The following is an 8,854-nucleotide window of genomic DNA, read 5'->3' on the forward strand; positions in this document are numbered from 1 at the left end:
ACACACACACACACACACACACACACATACTCACACAGACACACACACAGTCACACACACACATACACGCACACACGCACACATATGCATACACATACACGTAAGACAGATATGTTCTGATCTTTCGTAGTGACTGAGTCACTCTATGTGAAGGTGACGTGTGTGTGTGTGTGTGTTGTTTATGAGAAATGATACAGAGTAGAGGAGAGGCAGGGATCCACACAGACTGACGGTGCTTCAGATCACATTTTAGAAGTTTTATTCATGAGTATCATGTAATACTGGTTGATCTGAAGAGACAGGAGAGGAAAGGATGGGATGGGACTGGATAGCACAGGATATGATGGGATAGTGTGGGATATGATAGGATAGTGTAGGATATGACAGGATAGTGTAGGATATGATAGGATAGTATAGGATATGATAGGATAGTGTGGGATACGATAGGATAGTGTAGGATATGATGGGCTAGTGTGGGATATGATAGGATAGTGTAGGATATGACAGGATAGTGTAGGATATGATAGTATAGGATATGATAGGATAGTGTGGGATATGATAGGATAGTGTAGGATATGATAGGATAGTGTAGGATATGAAAGGATAGTAAAGGATATGATAGGATAGTGTAGGATATGACAGGATAATATAGGATATGATAGGATAGTGTGGGATATGATAGGATAGTGTAGCATATGATAGGATAGTATAGGATATGATAGGATAGTGTGGGATATGATAGGATAGTGTGGGATATGATAGGATAGTGTAGGATATGATAGGATAGTATAGGATATGATAGGATAGTATAGGATATGATAGGATAGTATAGGATATGATAGGATAGTGTGGGATATGATAGGATAGTGTGGGATATGATAGGATAGTGTAGGATATGATAGGATAGTATAGGATATGATAGGATAGTGTGGGATATGATAGGATAGTGTAGGATATGATAGGATATGATAGGATAGTGTAGGATATGATAGGATAGTGTGGGATATGATAGGATAGTGTAGGATATGATAGGATAGTGTAGGATATGATAGGATAGTATAGGATATGATAGGATAGTGTGGGATATGATAGGATAGTGTGGGATATGATAGGATAGTGTGAGATATGATAGGATAGTGTGGGATATGATAGGATAGTGTAGGATATGATAGGATAGTGTAGGATATGATAGGATAGTATAGGATATGATAGGATAGTGTAGGATAGGATGCGGTTGGATTTTATTGGCTGATCTGAATAGAACAGGGTGGGTCCGGATGGAATATAATAGAGTAGAACCAGATGGGAGCAAAAAGGATTGGACAGAATCAGATAAGACTGGATAAGGTAAGACAGAGGTGGATAGGATCGAATAAGACGGAAGAGGATATGATGATATGATACATGAATATGTTGTGGTGCAGTGAGATGCGACATGAAACGATATGAATCATTTTGGTCTGTTATGATATTCCATATATTTCTTATCGCACGATACTGTACGATATTATATATGACAATATAGGATATACCATTATGTGAATGATATTATAATGAGACGTGAATGATGCTATAGCAAGTGCCCATTCTCTCTCTCCCCCTGGCTCCTTTGTCTCTGCCCTTTACCCTTCACTCAGCCCTCTGTCTCATGTTGCTGTAGTCCTCCTCTTCTCCCTGAGTATGTGCTGAGCTTTTGCCATTTGAGCTGCCTCCTGGAATCAATTAACGCAATATCAGTCAATTAGGGATATGATTCAGCATTAAATATCAAGGCTTGTCAGGGGTAAGCATGCTCTAGTGAATCCTGAACACACAGTCCGGTTCTCAGTGAATGTATTTACAGGGGTAGTGTTGTTCCATACTCTACAGTTCCATACTACCAGAGTGCAGAGCACTTAAGGCGCTTTCGCACCGAACAGTTCTAGGGTCTAATTCGATAGGAACTACCCCCTGTGGAGCTTCCCCTAGAACTACATTCGTTCTAGGGCTTTTTTTCCGTTTGCTTTCGCACCGCCAGTAGGAACGCTGAAGTGGAGCGTAAAAGTAGGAACGTAAGCCGGCCGACGGTATAGCAGCTAAGAGCTGTTGTTTATGACTAACCAGGATAGCTGCACATTTTGAAGTACAAATTTAATGAGTTTTAAGACCTTTTAAATACCTCCAAAAGGAAAAAAAAGAACCATTACTGCGGCAAAAGAAATCGACAAACTAGACTACAGTATACGCAATGAGTTTTATTGAATTTGAATGACAGAAATATTGATTGCACGTTAGATAACCTATAACTGCCTTCTCATTAACGAAAATAAAACTGTATGGCGATAGACCCAGTCCAATGGAGAAAATAATTTCCCAATGCATTTATGCATTTACCACCGCAGTAGCAGTGAATGGGGCATAGTACTTTTCGGGTGCTAGCATAGCGCTTGTGCGTGACCCTTGCGCGCGGCATCGTGTTTTTTTCCCCCTTTTTCCCCGCCGCAGCCCTAAAATCGTAAGCTGGATAAACACATTCTTATTTTATGTTAAAATGCGGATCACAGCCACACAAGCGGACACACAAGCACCTACCGAAGCGGAGTGTACGCTACCTCTTCAATGTACAAATATACATTGGACGTTGCAAAATGGTCATTGTTGGGGGATATAAAATACCGGTAAAATAAAACATAAAAACTATGTGCCCCCTCCTACAATTCCAGACATTTTGAGACATGAATATCAAAAGCTAAATGAAATACGTTCTAAGACTTTATATTTTGCACGGATCTTTAAAAATGGCGGTTGCAATCATGGTATACCTGCGTCTGGACCAATGGCTGTACACCTACAACACAAGGTTCCTATTGTGCTGCAAAAGTACCTACCCTGGAGTAGGGGCTAAAAAAGCCCCTCAAAACGGCGTTCTTAGAACTAAAATCGTTCTAAGTTCCTGCGGTGCGAACACGCCAAAAAGGGGGTACTTTCTCCAACAGTTCTAAGAACTATGAAAAGTTCCTCCGGTGCGAAAGCGCCTTTAGAGAACACCAGTCAATACGATCTCACAGTGTCTGACAAAAGGCCTGGTCTAGCATGGCCACTGTTATTTTCCACAGACATGATTAATATGGAAAGACTATGAAAAAAATGCAGTAATGATTATTTTGTAATGATGTTGTCAGGATTATGTAATGTTGGGTCACTAACTCCCATTCTCTGTGTTTCAGAAACAGTGGTAGGAAGAAAGAGGACAGGCCCAAAAGCATGAGTCACATGGCTGGTAAGTGTACCCAGGCTGTCGCCCGGAACTCACTAACTAATGCCGTTATGTTTATCTGTCTTTACCAGCTTTTTTTCCTTTTAAACTTTTGCTCTGCCTCTCTTTACCATGTACTCTTTCCACTCCCTTCATTTTAATGTGCTTCCCTCTCTTTAGCACGGGTGACAATGGTCTGTTTATTTTCAATTGGTTGTGTAATCAGTGAAGTCTCACTGAGGTCTCAAACGTCTCTGTTACTTCGATGTTACTTTTCTCTCTGTCGTTCCCACCCTCCTGGATTTCTAATGGCCACTGCTCCTATTTATTCTCTCTCTCTTTCTCTCTCTCTCTCTCTCTCTCTCTCTTTCTCTCTCTCTCTCTCTCTCTCTCTCTCCCTCTCTCTCTGTCTTTCTCTCTTTCTCTCTCTCTCTGTCTTTCTCTCTCCCTCACTCTCTCTCTCTCTCTCTCTCTCTTGGATATTCAGCAAAATGTTTTGTTCTCGCCAGTCTCCAGCTGTTTCATATTTACTTAGACACCCCCTCCTCACCACCCATCTCTCTGTTTCTCTGTCTTCCTCTCCACAGTTCTCTGAAACTTGGGTGATGGTATTTCACACCACTGTAAGATAGATCTCTAGCACCAAGCCTTCCAGGACTCACGCTGCCTTTTTCTCTCTCACTCTTTCCCTTCCTTCCTTACCCTTTCTCTAAGTTCCTACTGTTCTACAGACTTTTCTTTCCACATTTTCTTTATTTGAAGTGTGTCCTTCATTTCATCCAATAAGTTTTTATCATGTAATTGCTAATAAATCATTATATGTCCAATTGTTCATGTCATTCTAAATTAGAGCATAAATGCAAATTTCAGAAAATGCTCACTGTCGAACTTCAGTACACCCAGACATTCCATTCCACTTTTCTTGCAACATTCGTGTGTGTGTGTGTGTTGTGCAATGTTTTTTGCATCATCTACCAAACTGCATTTATTCTCCAGGCGTACATCCAGTAAATACCACCTGTGTGTTTAATGAAAAAGGCTATCAGTATGGCATAGCAAGACAAAGCTGGAGTTTTAAAGAACTGTCAAAAGTCTGTGTTATGCCAAAGACTTTGTGACTTCTTCTCTTACACGTATTAGAATTATTAGTGGTATACTTCATATGAATGTGAGTGTGAGTGAGGGTGTGTGTGTGTGTGTGATTTAAGTTCCTATGGCGTTGCATGGACCAAATGTCCCCATGAGTATATAAATATCTCCTCAAGGACCCGAGTCAGAACTTTTGTTTTAACAATAACATGTTACTGTTATTATTAAAACATGGCTACGAAAATATGTCATTGGTTATGGTTTCTGTTACTTTTAGGTTATTAATCTTTAGCTACAGGAAGTCCCCATTTGGACATAAAGGAAAATGTATGTGCCTTTGTGTGTTTGTGTGTGTGTGTGTGTGTGTGTGTATGTTTGTATATTTCTGTGTAAATGCTTGCATGCTAATGGGTGCATTAGACTGTGTTTTAAGTATAAGAGATTCTCTCGGAGAGCAACAGTACCATAACAATATCAGAACAACCCCCACAAACAATTACAATTGAATATTAACTGTTTATCTGTTTGGTAAATATTTTTTTCAGATTTCTCAAGTGATGAGACAGAGAAAGGGCCTCCCCTACACACGCACAGCATGAGAGAGTTTGAACAGGTAGGTGTTTGTCTGTTTTTTTCTCTCCCCAGTAAAGCAGTCTTTCGCATAAGTCTATGTAAAACATTCAAAACATCTTGATGTGCTTGAGGGTTTGTTCTCAAAGCCAGAAATCGTTAAATCACATCCTGACATATTTAAATCATCAAAGTGAACAGAGAAACCCCTGTGCTTGCCTTAACGTGAGATGTGTGCTTCAAATGGGGATACTGTTTGCATGTTTTTAATGTGTGTGCAGAGGGAGAATTTAAAAAAAAAAACACGTGTTGACAGCGGTAACAGTACTTTCCAGAACCTTGTCGAGTTCAACACCATTCATATTTCCAGTATGTTGAAGTGCTATAAGGTTGTAATCAACCCTGCTGTGCTCCTGCTTCATACAGACCTGTTATCAATCTAACGCACACACAAACACGTACACATGCACGCACACATGAAAACATGCAAACACACACACCCACGAACGCACACACACACACACACACACACACACACACACACACACACGCTTTTGGACTACACAAGTCACAGCTTTATGTGTGTGTCTGTATGTGTATGTGTTTGCACATGTGTGTCCTTGCATGTGTGTGTTTGTGTGTATGTGTGTGGGTGTGTGTGTGTGTGTCATTGTTTGTGACTCCTATAAAATACACTTGAGCAGGAACCTGTAGGGTCTGGTATGTGTGTGTTTGTGTGTGTGTGTGAGTGTGTGTGTGTGTGAGAGAGAAAGTGCTCTGTCTGCATGTGAAATGCTTTCTGGGAAAAGAGCCAATCCATTATGGTTATGATATAACTTTACTGTTGCTCCTTCCAATTACCACAGACCTCTGTTAGAGACTGGAGAATGGGGGGCTTTAATGGGGTGTGTTTGGTTGGGTGGTGGGATGGTGGGATGCAGAGGTGGTTGGGTGGGGATTTTTTTTTTTAAGGCAGATGTGTGGAGACTATCAAATAGCTCTAATGTGAATGCAATGAAGAGACGTTGTGTTATATTCTGCATCTGTCTGATTAGAGAGACCAAATCCAAACAGGTTGGCCTCTATTTGCTCGGAATTGATTTAATAAGAGCAACATCTCATTTTAATTTTAAATGATCTTTTCTGTTCGGTTAACATTTACATAGATTTGCATATTCAAACTTGGTTTAACGTAAGTCCCTGTGACTTGTCCCATCTTGTTACTGAGTGCATTTGTTCTGAAAAATACATCAGATTTTCACCACAGATTTGCATTCAGATGGTAATGGAATCGTACGACCTCAGAGGTGTCACGCTTTCTTTAGCAATTTGTCTTCTGCAAGTAAGGGCAGAAATTTCTCATGGCCGTATACATCAGTGATCATAGACAATCAAACATCTTTGAGTGAGTGAGACCGTTTCTTTGCTGGGTTAAAGTAGGAAAATCTAATTAAAGTTGAAGCACATCTATAGTAGCACATTCAGTCCTCTGCATTCCACGTTCCATGCATCTGTCAGTTTAAGGAGTCAATCTTTTCACCACCACCTCCGTGAAACACGAACCTGCCAAACTAGCATTTGTAACTGTCAAACAATTCTGTGGCATGTGATTGGGTGGTAAGATGAGGGAGGGCAAAAAAACTTAAGTCAAAATACACTTTCCAAATAGTGCTCATTGCAAAGTTTGAGAAATTGAAAGCATATGGTCTACTTTGAAAGTAAATTCGGATAGACCGCAAAAAACACTTAAATTGATATAAAGAGAGGGTCTGCATATAATGTAGGCCATTAAAACCTCGGGACAAATTACAATTGCTAATCTGTTATTTTGCCCTCATTATGAAGGTTTGGCACAAGTTGCCATTTTTTGACGGTTTGTGTTGAGAAATGATCGTTTCTCTGTACTGTGTCCTGGCTTTGGGCTGTTCCAAAACTAGACACCAAATTCCAGAGAGATAGACTGACACAGAGAGAGAGAGAGAGAGAGAGAGAGAGAACCCGAGATGGAGATAGAGAAGACTGCAGTATGTGCTACAGTTACAGAGCTTCACGTTTGCGTCTCACTCTTTTTCGTTGTGTTATTCCGTTTGAAAATAGGTCAGAATTTTCCGCATCAAGTACAGCGCGTGCCTCTGAGCGTTTTTGCATTTTTTTTTTTCTGCGCGCTCCCCTCCTCTGTTACTGAAAACAGAACAGAGGAACACCCCATTCAAAGACGTGGGGGTGACCAACATGTCAATTCATTACCGTTTAAACCCATTCATTACCATGGAGGAGGAGAAGAAGTACAGACCATGTTTTTGTTTGGTTTGTCCAGAACGTCTTCCTGAAAGAGCGTTTTTGTCCTTGTGAGGCTAAGTGGAGATGCCCGGGCGAGGTTCAGTCTCTGAGGATGTCGTGGTTCAGTGCTTGTGTGGAGCCAGTGTGCCCGTGGCGTCTGCTGGACTGTAGCTCTATTCTGCCGCAGCGAATGTCTCATCCGCCTAGCCCCCTATCAGTACGGCCAGCTAGAGCATAACAGTTAACATGTGGCCTGTTCTATAGAGGAACCTCCGCTGAGCTCTACATATGGAAATCTCTCTTTTACTCTTTTCTCCCTGTCTTTTTTCCCTCCCTTTCTCTTTCTCTTTCTTCTGCCTCGCTCAAATTCGCTTGGATCGGTACGTTATTATTCTCTGACATGAGAGGGATACTTGATACCGTTAGTCTAAATTGCTTTCGTTTCCAATAATGCAGAGGCTCGGAAAAGAAGGGAGAGAGAGGGGGCACAAGGGAAGAGAAGGATGGAAGAGAAAAATAAGGGTGTGGGGGGGGGGGGACTTTGGCTCTTGTTGTGGTTCAGGGTTTGATGTCTGAAGATGAGTACAGCAGAACTTGGGGTCTCCTGTTACCAGACAGCGCACAACTTGTCACTTATGCCTCCTGCTGGTAGACAAGCCTGTAATCTCTCTATCTTTACCTCTCTCTTTCTCTCTCTCTCTCTTTGTCTTTTTTTTCTCTCTCTCTCTGTTGTGATCTCTCTCTCTGTTGTGTTCTCTCTCTCTGTCTCTTTCTCGCTTTCTCTTTCATTCTGTTTCTCTATCCATACATCTCTTTCTCTCTCAGTGGACCAGACTCTATAATTGCAGCCAGAGCCCCACAGTAAATCTGTGGCCTTCATCAGAGGGTCAGAGTCCGTCTGTTGAGTAAATCAGAGAGACAGTCATGGCTGATAATGATAATATAGTGTTGGCTTTAATATGGTCTCTTGTCGTCCATGGGACAAACTCACTTATCTGTGTATTTTTTTTTTCCCCGTTGACAATTTCCTGCTTACACAAGTGCATACCCTCACCTCCCAACATTACAGTCATATGTTTCGGGTTGTTTAGCTATCTACAGATCTGCAGTTCTGACAAATAGGGGGATGACCTAGAAAATCAGAAAATCACGTTGTTTGCAATGATCAGACACCCTCCCCTCCCCTCTCCAACAAAAAGTCATAATGTGAAAATGATTAAAGCCCAAAGGTATGCTGGTTAGCTCATAACAAAATATTGTTGGGGATGTTGTTTTTGATATGTTTTTTTTTTTTTTTCCTGTTCTGGACCTCATTCATTTGCACTAGATGTTTTCAGGCACCTGCCCTACATATGTTATTTTTTAATGAGAATAATGGTTATTTAAAGGCTCATGAAACACGTGCAAGGTATGAAACGTCTCTGTCATCCTTGCCATCCTAGGTTCTGACCTATTTACCTCAAAATAGCCTTTTAATGCTTTAGTCCTTTGCATTTTAATGTTTGTATCATAAACATTTTCAATGTTTGCATCAGAAACAAACAGAACTCTTTTTTTTGAGGTCACTTTGACACTGCAGATAGTTTCCCTAATGTTAATAAAAGATGGCCAGGTCAGAGCACGAGTGCTTCAAGTGACTTTGGCTATGAAATAACAGAGAAGGAACCATCTGTGGCTGTC

Source organism: Chanos chanos, chromosome 4, assembly GCF_902362185.1.
Source record: "Chanos chanos chromosome 4, fChaCha1.1, whole genome shotgun sequence".
Classification (NCBI taxonomy): domain Eukaryota; kingdom Metazoa; phylum Chordata; class Actinopteri; order Gonorynchiformes; family Chanidae; genus Chanos; species Chanos chanos.